At 43.6% G+C, this 18,411-nt stretch overlaps 2 non-coding genes across 2 annotated transcripts; one reads left to right on the forward strand and one right to left on the reverse strand.

The window, feature by feature from the left end:
* Positions 1-4,698: 4,698 nt before the first annotated feature.
* Positions 4,699-4,771, reverse strand: trnar-acg (transfer RNA arginine (anticodon ACG)). Its single transcript has one exon. It is a non-coding gene; the product is annotated as a tRNA-Arg (tRNA).
* A 12,921-nt stretch (positions 4,772-17,692) lies between these two features.
* LOC138226112 (U4 spliceosomal RNA) lies at positions 17,693-17,834 on the forward strand. The gene has a single exon (XR_011184396.1). It is a non-coding gene; the product is annotated as a U4 spliceosomal RNA (small nuclear RNA).
* The last annotated feature ends 577 nt before the right edge of the window (positions 17,835-18,411 follow it).

Here is an 18,411-nt window from a genome sequence, read left to right on the forward strand (position 1 = left end):
CACACCTGCTTAGCTTCAGTGGGTTTTCAGTTGCGAGTTGCAAGGGGATGCAAGTGATGGAGCCGCTCGCTGCAAAAGCCACTGCATTGGCCGGGAATCAAACCCAAGCCTCCCGCGTGGCAGGCAAGAATTCTACCACTGAAACACCAATGCTCAGTGTCTGGGCCTTCAAAAAAGACGCTTTTTTGGTGCTCTGTGCAAAAAGCGTCGACATATGCTTCCAGCTGCAAAATGCCATTCGCGGATGCTGAAGAATTTATTTCAAGGCAGCGGGTACAAGCGATTGGGCGTTTTAAAACCACCAGGAACAGCAAAGAGGCGCGCTTCTTTGCTTGCGCCGGAACACACCGACTGGAGGCGGACAACGTAGTCGGCAGGATTCGAACATGCGCGGGGAGACCCCAATGGATTTCTAGTCCATCGCCTTAACCACTCGGCCACGACTACAGCAAGCCCTGCTGCCGCTGCGTTCTTGCTACAATCTTACCTGGATCGCAAGGCGCCGGCGGAAGCCTATTTCAAAGTCGTTCTCCGTTTCAATAAAACATTTCCAAAATACAAGCCTTGCAGACAGACACGCCTCAGAGGACTTAAGGGTGGCTTCATGTCGGAATGATAAAGTCTCCCCGTCCGGACATGAAAATGCCACTTTGTTACACACAAAAAAAGAATCAACAACAGAGAAATGCCCACAAGCATTTGAAAAGCCGCACCACGTCGCACTTGAAATAGCTCTTACATTAGTGGTAGACGCAGGAATCGCCTTTTTATTTACGCTCTTACCAACGCGATGGAAAGCAAAACAAAGCAAAGCAGAGCAAAACAAAACGAACAAACGAAAACCCTCACGTCCCGCACTTGCATATAACGCCGTTACGTGCCCAAGCGGTATTGTATGTCATCCTAGCACTGCACGCCGGTGCGTATGGTATATGGGAACGAGCACACGCCACGAATCGTCTCGAATCACTCCCGACAGCTGTAAGGTGCCTTGAAGCGTGCACCCCCAACATTCTTCTTTGCGCATCTGTGATAGGTAAACTCTTGAGCAAACTCTGAACCAGCTCTAAGGAAACTAATCCGATTAGATGTTACTTTGACTCATCATTTAAGGGACCCTTGTTAATTGGAGAAATCAATGATTTCGAATGAATTCTGTATGCGTTAAAAGACAGCTATACACAGAAAACATGCAGGACACTGCTCATGATGTTTCCCGAGCCGAAACACAGTGCGTTTTTCCAAGCCATCTGACCAAGCCTGCCCCCTGAAAACTGCAGGAGATCGTGTAAAGACGTTCAAGTTTGTAACTACTGCACGCACAGGAAGCAGAATAAATTCCTCTATTCAAACTGTCAAAGGTTTGCTTTGCGAACGCTGCAGGACATCGCACAATCTCTTTTGAACAGGGACAAACGATTTCTTATGGGGCGCAGTAAGTACAGACGTTTAAAAAGCTCCACTCATGCCAATGATGCAGCATGAAGAAGCGCAACCTAAAGTTTGCATTCCTAGCACTGTTGCAACCTAGCACTGTTGCATTCCCCGCATCAGTAGCTAAGAGAATATAATTTACGACTCTTGTTAATGCAGTTTCAGAAACCAGACTGAAATTTCTCAAGTATATTATTTGAATCCATTTGATGTTGGGCAACAACTATTCTTTCAAGACTTTTAGATTGAAATGGGACCTTTGAGACAGGCCTGTAGTTGTTAAGAACTTGTGGATCCAAATTTGACTTCTTAAGGAGCGGTCTAAGAACCACTACCTTAAATTGATCATGTACGACGCCTGACGCAAGCGATGCATTCATCATACTAATTATAGGTCCTGCCAGTCCTTCGAGGGAATCTTTGACTAGCTGAGTGGGGATGGGATCTAGCAAACAGGTGGTTTACTTTGTCTTACGTCTGTGTTCATGAGTCCACCATAAGAAGAAATCTGAACAGGAGTGGTGATCATGCGAGGTCACCACGGAGGAAACCACTGCTCTCCCCCAAAAAAAAACCACCACTGCCCCTCTCAAGTTTGCTAAAGACGACATGGATGTTCCACAACTCATGGAACAATGTTCTGTGGACAGACGTGACAAAAGTTGAACTTGTTGGTAAATATGCACAGTGTTATGTTTGGAGATAACAAAACACCGCATACCAACTCCAAAACCTCATCCCACCTGGGAAGCATGGCGGAGGCTGTACGGCTTGCAATCATCGAGGGACCGATGAATTCCGAGATGTATCAGGAAATTCTACAGCAGAATGTCAGGGTGTCTGCCTGTGATCTAAAACTCAAAAGACGCTGGGTCTTGCAACATGACAAAAACAAAGGAGTACATCAACAACAGAGTGGCTGAAACAGAAGAAATTCCGTATGTTGGGATGGCCAAGTAAGAGTCCTGACACACACGCTTTCACTCATATGAGCTACACGGCTACCAAGATGATCTCAGGTGCGCCGAGCTGGTACGGAACATATTGAACTGATCGACGGCGAATTGTCTCTCAGACAGGCTTTTCACCTCTAAGCTCCCTGACTGACAGTGATCAGCTAGGTAGTAAAACAGTCAGCTGCTTCTAAGCCTTAAACAGCTGCATCTCGGCGCTTCCACGGAGAGATGATTTGAAAGCCGAACATCGCCCATTGGGAACACCTTACTATCACTAGTTTAAGAGACTCTTAAGGTCTTGCAGAGGTGCCTGTCTAATAGCATGCGCTTTGCAAGCTATAGGTGTTTAGGCTGAGGCAGAATGCCTGTTAACAAAATGTTTTTCTAAAGGGGCCTCGCACTCTTTTCCAAGCAATGGTCACCATCCCCACCGAGTGTCACAATGTAGTCATGTCCTAGGACATCACCTGTTAGTCTCCATTTGTCTGCCACCAACACTTTAGGTTACGGGGCCACAACCGCACCCCGGAGACCAGAGGAGCCGTTGGCGTTCTGGCGGCGCAGATTGGGCTGAAGGTGGGGCGCTTGAATCTCGCTGTTGGAGGCCGTCTGAAACTGACCCAAGCCTTTCCCTTGAATTAAATGTAAATAAGAAATGAACCCCAGATGCACATGGAATCAATCACGTGTTTCCTTTGAGCCGTTTCAGAGACTGCTCCAGAGTTTACCTTGCACAGATGCGCAAAGATTAATGATGGGGGTGCACGCTTCCAGGCGTCTTACAACTGTAGGGACTGATTAGAGACAATTCGTAGCTTGTGCTCATTTCCCTCTATTCCCCGTGTTGCAGTGGTAGGATGACTTAAATTCCTGCTTCGACACGTAACGGGATTATAATCAAGTGCAGGAGCTGAGGGCTTTAGTTTTGTTTCGTTTTCCATGGCGTTCGTAAGCGCGCAAATCAAAGGCAATTCCTGCGTCTAACACGAATGCTTTTGAAAGTGCAGTGTGGTGCAGCTTGTAAAATCCTTGTCCACATTTTTGGTTCGTTGATGTTTTTTCTGTCTGCCAAAGTTGCATTTTGACATCCGGACTGGGGGACTTTATCATTTGAACGTGAAGCCAGCCTTAAACCCTCTGAGGCGTGTCTGTCTGCCGGCACGAATCTTGTGAAAGGTATTTTTTTTAACGGAGAGCAACTTTAAAAAGGTTTCCGCAGCCACCTCGCAGTCCGTGTTTGATTATAGGAGGAATGCGGCGGCGGGGAGCCCGCATTTGTCGTGCTCGAGTGGTTAAGGCGATGGGCTCGAAATGCGTTGGGGCTTCCCCGCGCAGGTTCGAAACCTGCCGACTCCGGCGTCTGCCGCACGTCACCTTGTGCCTGCGCGGCAGAGGCGGAGTGCCGCTTCTCCTTTCCTGGTACTATAAAAACGCTAAATCGCTTGGCCCCGCTGCCATGGAAAGCAATTCTTCAGATAACCACACATTTTGCGTTCGCACCTCTGGTGCTCTACTTATGCCTTTGAAAACCTAATGAATAAAGCTGTAAGAACCGACACGATGTGTAGGTGCTCTTAAAGCACGCAGTAAAGAACTGTTAACAGCAAGGGTTTCAGTGGGTTAACTGAGGAGAAGGCGTGATCGCTAATTGTTGACTTTTTATTTGGTGTTAGAAACACTCTTACTGTGCATGACGTGCAACAAATGTAACCACAGAAATTGCATCACGCTTTCATGTATGCTATTGCACACACCAACGTTGCCTAGATAGAAAACCGAAATAGCCGTGGGTTTGCTTGCTGGTCTGAAGGATCTCTCTTCGAATCTCTATCATTTGTCAATGGAAGTAAAAGGCGCTGCAATCTGATACGTTCAGAATCAAACCCGCAGCTGTTGTTCGACTTTATTTCTTGACTAATTACAACTGAGTGTCGCATGAGCAGTTACATAAACTTGTCTGGTATATTTGAACACAAATGCCGTTCTTCAATTAAAACTAACAGTACATTGTCAGGGACATTCAGTTCTATACAAACAAGAGACAGACGAGAATATTTCTACCGTTCATGTGGACTACGTGTTGACTTACTGATCGGAATAATTGAAAGGTTCGGGCTCATAGCCGATGCAGTGCGTGCTAATTAGAACAGCAACGCTGAGCTCTCAGCACCGTACTGAGCCCAGGTGTTTTTCTAAAGCTGTCAGGTGCAGTTCATTTACATGAAGGAAATCTCTTACTGGGTACGATTACAATGCAGTAAGTAGCATAGACTACTTAGGGAGTAGCGCGATGCGTTTAAAAACGACCCGAGCCAGGCAGGAGTCGAACCTGCAATCTCTTGATCCGTAGTCAGACGCGTTATCCATTGCGCCACTGGCCCTGGTGTGACACTGCAGGACTGTAACCCAGTGAGATCAGCACTGCAACTAGTAAAATATTACCCCCGGTCCATTCTTTTCCAAAAGTGAGAAACACCTGTTTTCTACATTTTGTCTGTTTTAAAACCATATCTCATTAAACCAAACCAAGAGTTTGTCTTTTGCACTGATATTCTGATTCATTTCGATTTCAAAGAAAAAAAAAACATTATCTTCCAAAGCATCATAAAATTGTCCATTCTTCCAGACTCTACTTCTCTCTTGTAGTAGTACAGCAGACCTTTCCAGGTGAGCAGATCACAGAGTCCGAAATATGCTTCCTCCATCAAGCAAAGTACCTGAACATGACTCTGTCTTCATAAAAGCGCCCCTGTAATAAAGAAATTAAATCTGAAATCAAGAGGGAAGTTTCCTACTGAAGTTCAATAAGTCATCAATTTTAACCTAGCAACACATTAAAGGCTGCATCTATACAAGTACGATTCTAGAAATGCTCACCAGATTACGTTTTAAGAAGGAACTGCGCCTCAGGTTCCGCCGAGATCTTAACTTGGATGGCAGGATTCAGAGTCCGGAGTGCGGACTGATGGCGCACGGAGGGTCCACATACTGTGGATCCCTCAGTTTTCTTGCGCGTGTTTAAACCGCCAGCGTGTGACTCCCCTGTCCCCGTGACCTCATTGCTCTGCTCTCGCCTCTGTGCAGCTGAGCCCAACTCATGGTAAAGTGGAAAACAATATGCCCTCAAAGTGGGATTTACTCTGGATCGAGGATAGATGTCACCTTTTTATCGTTGAACAGGATGTATGTGATGTGGCGACTAGGTTCAATTTTGTATCCTTTTAAAAGATTAAGGACTGGGGTGAGCGTGATTTACAACCCTTTCAGCTAAGAACCCGACATGAGCACCGTTTAAGCTGCATAGACTCGGTCGTTTAACTCTTCTCCATTAGCAGGGTTAAGGTTAAAGAAAAAAAACATTGCTGACTTCTTTTTTTTTGCCAGCCGCTAGCGCTGATTAGCAATGTTTGTATTTCATGTTTTGCAAGTTGCATCCATTTTAAGAAAAACAAGTCGCGTTAAAGACAGGAAATGAATACTTGCATTTAATTAAGTCTAGCTGTAGGCGGTTGTCTGTAAGGACCAGTTCTGTTCAAGAAGACAGAACAAAGAAGGCACCACTGGGATTCGGACTCAGGATCTCCTGTTTAAGAGACAGGTGCTTTAAGCAACTAAGCCACGGCACCCCGGGAGCGCTGTCCTTTTGCAGCCACTTGGACACACCACTCAGACACATCTGCATTCGGTGTGTGCTCCGCCTGCTCGCTGAGCAAGTTGCCACCTTTACATACAATAGCAACATCGACACCAAGAGAAAGGATGACAAATGGCTTTTATCTGGAACTTTTCACGTCCAAGGAGCTCAATGTGCTTTCTGTGTACAACAGGGCCTCTGAACTCCACACTGGCCACTGAACCACAGCAGTGGCGTGCTGGCTTGACATCTCCCAAGGAAAATGTTGAAATCGCATGTGGAACAGGAAAATGACCCTCGAGTATGAGGGAAAAAAATGAAAAAGATCATCTGGAGCGCGCTAGCTCATGTCCGGACAGTCCAGTTTCCCCGACGAGGCGATGGCGATGGAGTGCTAATCCATTGTGCTCTGCACGCATGGGTTCAAATCCCATCCTAGTCGCTCTCCATGTCTGACACGTGTGCCTGTTCGACATTGGCCCTCCTGTCGTTTGCTCCGGTACTAGAGCCGAACATTTTCTAGCGGTGGCTGAACATGGTATAGTAGGTTAACGTCGGTATCGAGCAGTAACAGTAACAGTATTTACGTGCCGCTGCTGCCAAGTGGCTCTGGGTTGAGACTGCGTTTTCACTTACTTGCAACGCAAAAGGAGAAAGCGATTTTTGACAGTCTCTCGAGAGACTGCGCTAGGTGTTTAGGCATAGACTTTGTCAGTTCCCCCTGGGATGATGGCCTCTCAAATAGCTTGTGATTCCTCTAGACGTTTATACAGTAGAAGCCTGCTTCGTGGCTTAAATCCAAGCTAAGGAAACGAGTTAGAGGTCTGTTACGACCCCAAGTGTCTAGGGGTAAAGGGGTGTATCATTTAGGATAATTCTTTTGGAAGCAGGGGGATTCTGGTGAGGGACTAGTAAGCGTGATAAGGGTAAGGAACTAGAGTGGTGCCAAAGAAAAGAAAATAAACAAAATGGAGCTGGCTAGGACAGTGAGGGAAAGCTAATCTGACTACAAAAGAAAACCCGAAACACACGGTCTTCGGCGTCTTCAACACCCTAGCTAACCTGCACTGACTACCCAAAACCATACAAGACAAATGGCACTCACCCGTACTAAACTAGTGTACTAATACAAAGTCAACTAAGTGTGTAAGTGTACCCAACAACCTAAACTAACCTTATATACAAAAGTTCACACAAAAACACAAGTGAACCAGGAATACAAATAAGGGAAAACAAGAGTAATAAACAGGAGCAGGGTACAAAAGAACACAAAAGTTGAACATGTAACACTGGGGCAAGGGAATGACAAAACAAGGAAGAACACACAAACAAATGAAAGAACAAAGAAACTAATGTAAACCAACAAAACAACAAAGCCGAAGCTATACCAAAATACACAAACACAAAGCAAAACAAACCAACAAACGAAGCCGAAGCAATAACAAGAAGCAAAGCGAAGCAAAGCGAAAACCAAAACCAAACGGGACCGAAGTCAAACGAAAGGCCTCTTCTTTCTGAAAGCCTCCATGTTATATAGTGAATAAGATGTGTTCTGATTGGCTGAGGGCTGTTTGATGATGACATCATATTGAAACTGTGGTGTGATGGTTGACATTGTTTTACATAACAGAAAAAACACACACAGAACACACACTGGGACGTAACACCCCCACCCATAAAAACAAACATCTAATGTTTGGACAATGAAGACAAAACCAATCAAACAATATGCTATACTCTACCCCCAGCCAGGTCATTTCCAAGAATAAGAGTTACTCCATTAACAGGTAGCGAAGGACATACCCCAACTCTAACAAATCCAGTAACTAAACCACATTGTAGATGTACACAGTGTAAAGGCACTTTCATAAAACCCATTTCGATGCCTTGAACTAATACACTCGAACCACAGAAAGATTTATCAGACAAAGGCAGTGCATCCACAACAATAAATGACTGGGCTGCTCCACTATCTCTAAATATTTGAATTGTTTTCTGGTCTTCTGGTTTACCTTGTAGCGGCGAGGCTTATTAATAAGAAATAATTAAGTGTTTCTGAGCTTTCCCAAATTATTTCTCTGTTCATCTCTGTGGTGCAGCCACAGAGAAACTATTCATGCAAGCTGATATAAGGTTTGATTAGGACAGCTCCCAAAGGGGGATGCACTTAGCTAAGCCTGGCTATCATGATCAATGGTCATCCATTGGTGCCTATCTGTCTAGGGAGTGCCAGTTGGACATCTGGACTGCATTCCTAAGTGTCAGGAGTAAGTGACTCATATCTCACCTTGATCAACCAATCAGGGACTGGTAGGGCCGAGTAACCCACATGGGACTCTGATGCCCATGGAACTTTCAACCAATCAATGAGCTGAAGTTCCTCCAGGTAAAAACAGGCAACACAGAGAGCCTGAGAGATTCAACAAGATTCGGCTTCAGTAAGATTCAGTAAGATTCTGGAGAGGATTCTGTGGACTGTTCTAAAGGGAATTCAAAGGAGAATTCCAGGGCAGGACGGCCCAGGAGCAGAAGGATCCCAAGGGCAGGACATTCTCGCAGCGCGCCTCCTGACCATCCTGAGACTCAGCCCGGACAACCACGGAACGGCCAGTGTGTCCGAGTGCCAGAACTTTCCTTTGTTCTAAGAGTCTAGAGCGGAGGTTGCCAGAGACTAACCAGAGGATCCACTCGAGGTTAGCACCAGCAGCAAGCCTCGTGAACAGGTCGGAACTGTGGACAGCTGAATCACTATTCAGAACTAGCTCTTCATCAGGAACGAACAGGTCCTCTTCCTGACTTGCTGGGACCCACAGTCATCTTTTCTCCTGTGCACAAACTTTGCTAGTTAAAGCCAACAGTGAGCATCAGCAGCGCATCGTTGCAAGCCGCACATCACAGCCTGGCACCGAGCCAGAGAGCGCGGATTTGACAGCAACAGCCTGCAACTGTTTCTTTGTGCCCGCAGGAGATCTGAATCCCCAGAAATTGGATGAGTATTCAACTTCAATGCATTACAGCTCGAGAATTCAATTGTTATCCCAACCAGTTGATATCAATTTATTTCCTAAGAGTTATGTACTTGTTTTGAGTATCTAATGTAGAAGTTGTAACCAAGTTCAATTACGAAACGGTATAAATGAATGATATACTGAACGTATGTCCTCTTGATATGTGTAACACTTAGTAACTGACTGAATATATACCTTTTGTATTCTGATAACCCTCTCGATAAGATCTGTTAGGTTTACATGCATATTCTATGTATTAATAAATGTATCCTCGTGTATTAGTACCTGTGTGTGTGCGTTGTTTGAGTTATGTCGCATGGTTGGATTCTAAAGCCATCAAAAGAATCAACTTTGTGATTTACTGCTACAATTAATAATTGTCTCAGTAAATGCCCAAACCCTACAGAACTGGTGCCTTCAGAGAGCCACTATGATTACATATTTGGCGTCCCTGAGCCGGTTTTCTTACAACCTGTTAGCGAAATGAATCCTTCCATAATAAATGGTTCATAACTAGGGTCAGGGAGACTGTTTTCACTAGACAAAGGAATAGCAGAACGGGAGACAGTCTTAACAAACCCAGCACTCTTAGGATGTTGCTGTTGCTGCTGCTTATGTTTTAGGGCCAAACAATCTGCAATTATATGACCTCTCTTGTGACAATAAAAACATTCACGCTCCTCTTTAAGACGTGAGGAACTAGTTTTTACTGGGGGAGACTGAGACTGGGAACTTAGAGTAGACAAAGTCTTCTCCGCACGCACAGACATGAAAACATTCTTATGAGTGAGCACGAACTCATCTGCCAAAACAGCGGCTTGCGATAAAGTAGTTACTTTTTGCTCATTCAAATACACAACAATGCGTTCAGGCAAACAGTTCTTAAATTCCTCTAAGAGCATTAACTCACGCAATGAGTTAAAGTCACTCACTTTACTGGCTACAACCCATTTATCAAAGAGAGTGCCCTTCTCTCTAGCAAATTCAACAAATGTCTGGTCTGACACTTTACGATGATTTCTGAAGCGTTGTCTATATGCCTCAGGAACTAATTCATAAGCCCGTAAGATAGCAGCTTTCACAGTATTGTAATTCAAACTTTCTTCTAAAGAAAGTGTAGAACAAACTTCCTGAGCTTTGCCCACTAATCTACACTGCAAAAGCAGTGACCAAACCTCCTTAGGCCAACGAAGTGATGTGGCAATTCGCTCGAATGCACCAAAGTACGAATCAACTTCCGTCTCCCTAAACAGAGGTACTAAAGCAATGTGCTTACTTACATCAAAGGTGGTAGAGAGTGGATCTTGCAAAGGAGACATGCTAGAGGCCTCGGAGTGGGTCGGCTGCACAGCAGGAGCATTCTTTCGTGCTTCTAGCTCAAGCTGTCGGAGCTTAACCTCTTTCTCCGCCTTGATCTCCATCTTACGAATTGCAAGGCGCAATTCAAATTCTGCCTGGCGTACTTGGGCTTTTTCCTCCATGTGCAAGCGGGCCAAATGAACTTTCAGGCGAGTATCGCTTTTTGACCCGGTGGAGACCGGAGAGAACGGTTCAAAGGGAGGCAAGGTGGCCTTGACCTCAGCCTCCACTAAGTCTTCAGCCACCCCCTGCACCTCGTCCTGTTCTTCCACCACCATAGCAGGTTTAGCACCAGCCCCAGGAGAACCGGCGTACCTGCTCGTTAATGCAATGACCTCTAACTCTACCAATCTATCCATCACAGGTCTCTTGACGTCCCTTTTAAGAGCTTGCGTCGAAACCTGAATCTGGAAGTAATCAGCAATTTGGAGCAATTCGTCCTTCCTACACTTATCCAGCTGCTCAAAGGAAGGTTCCTCCACAAACTTTCGCAAATCAAAAGTAGCCATAACTACAGTACCTTGCCAAAACACAATCCACAAATCAAAATCCTGTACCAACACCAAAATTCTGCAACACAAAAAAAAATCCTTAGGACGGGAATTTGATATCCCGGACGAGCCCCCAATAATGTTACGACCCCAAGTGTCTAGGGGAAAAGGGGTGTAACATTTAGGATAATTCTTTTGGAAGCAGATGGGTTTTGGTGAGGGACTAGGAAGCGTGATAAGGGTAAGGAACTAGAGTTTTGCCAAAGAAAAGAAAATAACAAACAAAATGGAGCTGGCTAGGACAGTGAGGGAAAGCTAATCTGACTACAAAAGAAAAACCAGAAACACACGGTCTTCTGCGTCTTCAACACCCTAGTTAACCTGCACTGACTACCCAAAACCATACAAGACAAATGGCACTCACCCGTACTAAACTAGTGTACTAATACAAAATTAACTAAGTGTGTAAGTGTACCCAACAACCTAAACTAACCTTATATACAAAAGTTCACACAAAAATACAAGTGAACCAGGAATACAAATAAGGAAAAACAAGAGTAATCAACAGGACAGGGTACAAAAGAACACATAAGTTGAACATGTAACACCTGGGCAAGGTAAAGACAAATCATGGATGAACACACAAACAAACGAAAGTACAAAGAAACTAACGTAAAACCAACAAAACAACAAAGCCGAAGCTATACGAAAATACACAAACACAAAGCAATACAAACCAACTAACGAAGCCGAAGCAATAACAAGAAGCGAAGCGAAGCGAAGCGAAGCGAAAACCAAAACCAAACAGGACCAAAGTCAAACAAAAGGCCTTTTCTTTCTGAAAGCCTCCATGTTATATAGTGAATAAAATATGTTCTGATTGGCTGAAGGCTGATTGATGATGACATCATATTGAAACAGTGGTGTGATGGTTGGCCAATGGGGAAGGGAGAACAATCAAGGGTCAGCAGTGTGGACATAACAGAAAAACACACAGAACACACACTGGGACGTAACAGTGCCGGCGGGGGGGCGCTCACCCTGAGGTCTGTGCAGGTCCCAATGCCCCAGCATAGTGACGGAGAAGCTGTGTTATAAAAGGGTGCTGTCCTTTGGATGAGATGTAAAACCGAGGTCACAGCGCTCTGTGGTCATTAAAAATGACCACCAAAACCTTTGACAAAAGCTCTTGGTAATTGATGGTCTTCAATAATGCTCCTCCTTTAGGTACATTTTAAATCAGCTGAAGAATGCTGTGAAATGGGGGGGCACTTCAGGCCAGTGTAGGATTTGGGTTACAAGAACCATGAAACTGCATGAGAAAGCCCGTACACTGAATTACACAGCTTTCTATTCAAAGGAGGACAAAAGAAATTCCCTGAGTTCGATTTTTTGCAGCACAGAGAGGACCACTGTTGTGAGGCCGGTTAGCTCAGTGGGTTAAAGCGTGGTGCTAGTGACGCCAAGGTTGTGGGTTCGAGCCCTGTACGGGCCAGGTCCATTTCTCCTCTCTTACCAAAGCTGTTAGGTTCCTTTCCGTGGTGAGATGGGTTGTCATGCAACACTGCCACATAGTGCCGACAGACAATTAAATGACAAAAATGAAGAGAGTTAAAGCAGCTGGAGAGGTTCTCTTACAACTTTTGAGCTGACACAGTTTTGGAAAATGTTTCCTTCACGCTGCACTGTACCACATAGGCAGCCAAGAGTCTCCAAAACAAAACAGAATTGACAGTCATATAATGTCCATTAACCCCGGTTTTAAACGCAGCATCATGTCAGCCATCATAAGAATATGAGTCCAATATTTTAGAATATAGTCAGAATGACTTCTAACCTTACCTGTGGTGTCTTTAATCCCTATTGCTCAATGCATGGTGTACGTACTGCATACATGTGTCTTGAGAATGAGGAATGGGCCCCTGAGACAGTCATTTACCTGTTTCACAAATGATCGTATTTTACTAGAGATTCTGTTTGGGATTCAGATGTGCATTCGGACAGCAATCCCTTTCAAGAAATGATACGTTCTGGATGAGGTCAGTGGTGCTGGAACACTGTAGTTAGGATGTGTTTGCAGTGATTGTGTGTCCCCTGCTTCAACGCAGTGATATATAGATGTGCTCCTGTAATTTATTGGTACATGCCCAGGGCAGTAAGCAGTCTGAGGATTTATTTCCAGACGGCATAGAGCAGTGAAGCAGTGAAGTAGTGCAACACACTGGATCATTATATTATTAGAATCTATTCTACTTAAATTATTACATTATACACAATTTGAGTTCATTTTAAAAAGTAAAAGGTAATGAAAGGAATGCATTTTCATAAGAAAGATAATACCGATATGCATGTGATAATCTTCCTTATATCATGTAGTGCGTCATTTGGACACTTTGTGGGCTTGAAATACAAAGAAAATCATGTTCTATGATACAAGATAAATACAAAACTTAAGCTTTTATTTTAATTAGATTTGTTTATAAAGCATAAGCAATCATTTATTACATTAATATATCTGAAAATAACATTTTAGCATCATATTATTACATACAGGTCTCTAGCTTCAACACAGTGCTATATATATATATATGCTCAGTGATTTATTGGTACATGCCCAGGGCAACAATCAGAATGAGGATTGATTTCCAGACGGGCTACAGGTAGTGTTGTGAAATACTTCAACACACTGGATCGCAGATTTAGACCCCCTGCACTCTTACTCCTTAAAAACCAAGGAAATGAAGATATGTAGCAATCACATTGTAACAGGGGTGACAGTGACTTAATGCTTATACTAGTGGACTTCTGGTACCTTTAGGGTACGGTGTTCCCTGAAGGGCTCTCAAACCCCGCATTTCAGATGCCTAGCTGTATCGCTGATGTGTTGCACCTCAGAATCACTTTTAAACCTTACCTCTGGTATCTTTAATCCCTATTGCTCAACGCATGGTGAAAGTATTGCATAAATGTGTCTGAAAATGAGCAATGGGCACCTGAGAGACTCATTTGCCTGTTTCACAAATGATCATATTTGACTAGAGATTCTGTTTGGGATTCAGTTGTGCATTCTGACAGCAATCCCTTTCAAAAAACGATACATTCTGGATGAGGTCAAAGGTGCAGGAACACTGTATTTAGGATGTGTTTGCTCTTATTCTGTGTCTCTAGCTTCAACACAGTGATATATATATATATGCTCACTGATTTTTTGGTACATGCCCAGGGCAATAATCATTATGAGGATTTATTTCCAAATGTGCTAGGGTTAGTGTTGTGAAATACTTCAACACACTGGATCGCAGGTTTAAACCCCCTGCACTCTTACTCCTTAAAAACCAACAAATGCAGATATGTAGCAATCATATTGTCGCAGACACTCATTTGCCTGTTTCACAAATGATCATATTTTACTAGAGATTATGTTTGGGATACGGGTGTGCATTCTGACAGCAATCTCTTTCAAAAAATGATTTTACCTTATCGCGGCATTGCCATTCTTGCCTCTTTGGACAATATCTCCATCTTGTGGTCGTTGTTGGTAATGTCTAGACAATATCTCCATCCTGTGGTCGTTGTTGGTAATGTCTTCTTATGCCCTTTTTTTATTTCAATTCTCTATTAGTTGATTCTAGAATCTCTACAATGGAGTTGAAAACATCAGTTTTATAGCAGACAATATGACATTATTTATAGTCCAATTAGAAACTTATTACCCTGTTTTTAACATAATAACACATTAAAATTGATTAAAACTAAGTTTGGAACACCAGGGAACATAACAAATGATTTTAGGAAAACCATGAGGTTCTCTGTGTCCGATGCCTGCAAGGGGAGAAAGCTAGAATCCTTTGATTTTTTCAAAATTTGAAAATAAACATCATTTAACAACAGCTTTCATTCCTAGGAGTGAAAAACAACCATTTTTGAAGACATATTAGTTTCTAAAACACTACAATAAAGTTAAAAACATCCGTTTTATGTTACATTATTTTGTGTGAAATTTGTCATTTTTTGCACTATTTTTAATAAAATCTCTAATTAAAAGTGATTAAAATTAAGTTTGGAACAACAAGGAACACAAAAAAAAAAGATTTTAAGGAAAAAAATGATGTCTTCTGTGCCAGGTGCCTGCAAGGGGAGAAAGCTAGAATCCTACCCAGGCTCCTGGAGCTCTGTCCTGGCTAAAGGAGGGTGAATCCATCCCCTTCAAAGCTCCATGAAAAAATGATATTTTTAAATTTGAAAAAAAACATTATAGAACAACATCTCTTGGTCCACAGAGTGCAAAAATCCAACTTTGAAGAAAATCCATTGACTGATCCCCGAATTCTGAAGTTTCTTCGCATGATATAGGGCTTGCAACCACTTTCTGGAAAATGATAAAAATGCCAAAAATGAAAAAAAAGTTATCAATTCTAGAGCCTAAGAGGAAAACAAGACAAATGTATATCTCCAAAAAATGTTATGTGCTTCAGAAGAGCCCAGGAAAGTTTTTTGCATACATGAAACCACGCCCGTTTGCACGTAAGCAGACATGGTTGCACACACGACTGCAAGAAAGCACGCGTGCATGCGAAGTCATCCTGTTGAGCATTTGAGAAGCCGCACCACGCCGCACTTGAAATAGCTCTTACATTAGTGGTAGACGCAGGAATCGCCTTTTTATTTACGCTCTTACCAACGCGATGGAAAGCAAAACAAAGCAAAGCAGAGCAAAACAAAACGAACAAACGAAAACCCTCACGTCCAGCACTTGCATATAACGCCGTTACGTGCACCCCCAACATTCTTCTTTGCGCATCTGTGAAAGGTAAACTCTTGAGCAAACTCTGAACCAGCTCTAAGGAAACTAATCCGATTAGACGTTACTTTGACTCATCTTTTTACGCTCAGTGCTGGATTACTCAAACTCCAGCTAGGGTTAGGGTTAGCATTCCCACGCTACTTAGACACTTTGTTTACGCTCAGTGCTGGATTTTGGGAACTTCAGGACGAGTGGGAATTTTCTCCTATCTGTCCATTCTGTTTTGTTTTGGAGAGTCTTGGCTGCCTATGTTGTACAGTGCAGCGTGAAGGAAACATTTTCCAAAACTGTGTCGGCTCAAAAGTTGTAAGAAAACCTCTCCAGCTGCTTTAACTCTCTTCATTTTTGTCATTTAATGTGACACTCGATGTATAACTGGAGCCTCACATATGCAAATGGTGAGGCTCCAGTTCGATACCCAGTTCAACACCACTTTACAGTAAATGACAAAAGCATGGCAGACTGTGCCGGACCGGCAGATAACTCTTGTCTGTCGGCACTATGTGGCAGCGTTGCACGACAACTCATCTCACCACGGAAAGGAACCTAACAGCTTTGGTAAAAGAGGAGGAAAGGACCTGGCCCGTACGAGGCTCAAACCCACGACCGTGGCGTTATTAGCACCACGATCTAACCAACTGAGCTAACCGGCCTCACAACAGTGGCCCTCTCTGTGCTGCAAAAAATCGAACTCAGGGAATTTCTTTTGTCCTCCTTTGAATAGAAAGCCGTGTAATTCAGTGTACGGGCTTTCTCGTGCAGTTTCATGGTTCTTGTAACCCAAATCCTACACTGGCCTGAAGTGCCCCCCCATTTCACAGCATTTTTCAGCTGATTTAAAATGTACCTAAAGGAGAAGCATTATTGAAGACCATCAATTACCAAGAGCTTTTGTCAAAGGTTTTGGTGGTCATTTTTAATGACCACAGTGCGCTGTGACCTCGGTTTTACATCTCATCCAAAAGACAGCACCCTTTTACAACACAGCTTCTCCGTCACTATATTGGGACATTGGGACCCGCACAGACCTCAGGGTGAGCACCCCCCCACTGGCACCATTAACACCGCTTCCAGCTGGAAGCTTTGTTTTTCCCTGTAGCTCACCCTCATCCAGGTACTGACCTGGCTAACACCTGCTTAGCTTCAGTGGGTTTTCAGTTGCAAGTTGCAAGGGGATGCAAGTGATGGAGCCGCTCGCTGCAATAGCCACTGCATTGGCCGGGAATCGAACCCCAGCCTCCCGCATAGCGGGCGAGAATTCTACCACTGAACCACCAATGCCCAATGCCAGTACCTTCAAAAAAGACGCTTTTTTGGTGCTCTGTTCAAAAAGCATCGACATCTGCTTCCAGCTGCAAAATGCCATCCCCGGAAGCTGAAGAATTTATTTATTTAGACACCGCTCAGAATCCCCTGTAAGATTATCCCTCAATTCCGTTGTGCAGTGCTTTACCTCGTTCAAAAGGCATCTCTTTCCTAGTCACATTCCAAGGCTCATCGAACCCGTGCTGTTTCCTCCAGCGGTATAGTATTGCAGTAAGACAGCACGATGCCTGCAAGACTATGTCACGCTAAACGCCACAGATAGTGTTTGTCCGTTCGTGTCAGTCCTGCAGCCATGGGAAGTGGGACACAAACATGCTGCAATGCTTTCAGGACGTTAGGATTTGTTTATGCAACATCCGAGAAGAGTACTTGTGGCTTGAATGTGAACTGTACGTGCCCGCCCCCTTTCCTCTGCAGTGCATGAGTTCCTCCTGGCATGCCCTTCGTCATTGTTCTGTCATCTTGTATTTAAAGGGTTGTATTTCTGCTGCTGAAAATAAGCAACGGTTTTCTCACAACGCCCTTTGTTCCTGACGGAGCCCTTGTCTGTCATGAAATTCTTCAAAACCTCAAGCTAGAAGAAGAAGAAGACGACAAATATGAAGCATTATAGCAACGACATGCCATGAGACGATCGATAACGATTTCCATAGGATCCCCGCGGTTGCCTGGCAACCGTCAGCTTTGCGCATTGGCAGTATCATAGCCTGTGAGGTTTAGCCGAGGCGCGATTTTTGCTAGTTGAAAACTTTTCCCAATACCCCGCTTCCGCCGGTTTGCAATACAATCGGCGAAATCAATTTTTGACAGTCTCGTCAGAGACTGAGCAAGGTGTTTAAAGACAGATTTTGTCATAGTGACATAATGGTAGAAAGAAACGAGCTTCCCAGTGGGCAAAAGCCGTATAATATACGTCTATTAAACGCATACCTTAGACATCTAAATGTGGTCTGCAATTCATCTAGAATGAAATTCTAATATACGTCTACTGTTATACGTCAATTATACGTCTATGATTAGATGTTCATTATACGTAAATGGTTGGAGTTCTATTATACGGATAAATTCAGAGGACTATTATACATATATGGTAGGTGTTACAGATAACTTTAGAGGACTATTATACGTATATGGGTAGAGGTCTATTATACATCAAAGATAGGTTTTACAGGTGTAGAAACTAGTAAATCAAGCCAATGATTAGGTTTAGAAATTTATTCTGAAAATACACATTCACACCTGAAACATATGTATTTCAAATTATACATTGTATACAATCAATCAACAATCAACATATGGGCAATAATCATAAAAAACACAACTAGTCTTAAACTTCAGCTTCAAATTCTGGTAACATGGCAATATACAGTATAGTAACGACAAACACAAACTAATTACA

This window comes from Lepisosteus oculatus, unplaced genomic scaffold, assembly GCF_040954835.1.
Source record: "Lepisosteus oculatus isolate fLepOcu1 unplaced genomic scaffold, fLepOcu1.hap2 HAP2_SCAFFOLD_112, whole genome shotgun sequence".
Classification (NCBI taxonomy): Eukaryota; Metazoa; Chordata; class Actinopteri; order Semionotiformes; family Lepisosteidae; genus Lepisosteus; species Lepisosteus oculatus.